The sequence below is a fragment of the Octodon degus genome, unplaced genomic scaffold (assembly GCF_000260255.1).
Source record: "Octodon degus isolate 3935 unplaced genomic scaffold, OctDeg1.0 scaffold00082, whole genome shotgun sequence".
Classification (NCBI taxonomy): Eukaryota; Metazoa; Chordata; class Mammalia; order Rodentia; family Octodontidae; genus Octodon; species Octodon degus.
In genome coordinates this window covers 707,549-709,624 of record NW_004524658.1, presented here as the reverse complement: position 1 = coordinate 709,624, position 2,076 = coordinate 707,549, and positions in this window count along the sequence as shown.

Here is a 2,076-nt window from a genome sequence, read left to right as displayed (position 1 = left end):
CATCGATCATGCTTAAATGTATGTAAGAAAACAGAAATTATCCCATGCATCTTCTGTGACCACAGTGCAATGAAATTGGAAATAAATGACAAAAGAAACCAGAAAGAAAGCTTAAAAACATGGAAATTAAATGCCACCCTGCTCAGCAAAGAATTGGTCACAAATGAAATTAAACAAGAAATTCAACAATATCTACAATTCAATGAAAATTCAACCACAACTTATTGTAATTTATGGAATAAGACAAAAGGAGTTCTCAGAGGGAAATTCATAGCTGTGAACTCACACATTAGGAAAACAGAACGGGAACAAATAACTACCCTAATGCTGCACCTTGAACAACTACAAAAGGAAGAGCAAACCAAACCCAGATCTCAAAGACGGGAAGAAGTCATAAAGATTAGAGCAGCAATTAATTCAATTGAGATGAAGAAAACAATTCAAAGAATTAAAAATGCAAAAAGCTGGTTCTTTGAAAGATTAACTAAAATCGATAAGCCCCTAGCTAACCTCATCAAACAGAGGAAAGAAAAAATTCAAATATGAGCAATAAGGAATGAAAAGGTGTAATTACCAGAGACCCAGTGGAAATACAGAAGATTATCAATAGCTACTTTGAGCTTCTTTACACTAACAGAATAGAAGACACAGAAAAAATGGACAAATTTCTAGAAACGTACATATTACCACAACTGAATTGAAAAGATATAACCACTCTCAATAGCCCAATAACAGTCAATGAAATACGAGATGTAATTAAAAACCTACTGACAAAGAAATGTCCAGGTCCAGATGGATTCACGGCTGAATTCTACAAGAAATTTACAGAAGATGTAGTCCCTATACTCCTCAAACTCTTCCGTGAAATTGAAAGGGAAGCAGTCATCCCAAATCATTCCTGGAGGCAAGCAATATACTGATACCAAAACCAGGGAAAGATGCAACTAAGAAAGAGAACTACAGGCCAATCTCCTCATGAACATAGATGCCAAAATCCTCAAGAAGATCCTAGCAAATAGAATACAGCAAATCATCAAGAAGATCATACACCATGACCAGGTTGGATTATTCCCAGGGACACAAGGATGGTTCAATATTCAAAAATCTATAAATTAAATACACAATATCAATAGACCAAAAGCTAAAAAACACATGATCATGTCTATTGATGCAGAAAAGTCTTTTGACAAAGTGCAACACTCATTCATGTTCAAAGTCCTACAGAAAATTGGAATAGATGGCCTCTACTTCAATCTGGTAAAAGCCATTATCAAAAGCCAATGGCTAACATAATCCTAAATGGGGAAAAACTGAAAACTTTTACTTTTAGATCTGATACAAGACAAGGATGTCCTCTATCATCACTCTTATTCAATATAATTCTGGAACCATTAGCCACAGTCATTAGACAAAAGAAAGAAATAAAAGGAATAAGAATAGGTAAAGAAGAATTTAAATTATCTTCCTTTTGCAGCTGACATGATACTTTACTTGGAAATCTCAAAAAAACAACACCAAGAAACTACTAGAATTAATACAGAAATTCAGTAGCATAGCAGGTTATAATGTTAATACCCAACAGTAAATAGCATCCCTCTACACAGACTAGAAACACACTGAGAGGGAAATTATACAAATAATACATTTTACAATAACACCAATGAAAATGAAGCACCTTGGAATTCATCTAACTAAAGAAGTCAAAGATCATTTCAAGGAAAATTACAGTACTCTGAAAATAGAGATCGTAGAGGATTTCAGAAAATGGAAAGATATTCCATGCTCCTGGATATCTTAAGATGGCCATGCTCCCAAAATTTCTGTACAGATAAAATGCATACCCTATCAGACTTCCACCAACATACCACACAGAGGTTGAGAAATCATTCCTAATATTTATCTTGAACCAGAAAAGACCTAGAATAATAAAGGCAATCCTGGGCAATAAAGACAAGGCAGGAGACATTACAACTCCTGACTTGAAATTAATCTAGGGGCCGGGGAGATGGCTCAGTGGAATAAGCGCTTCCTTGGCAAGCACAAGGTCCTGAGTTCAATCCCCAGTTCTGCAAAAAA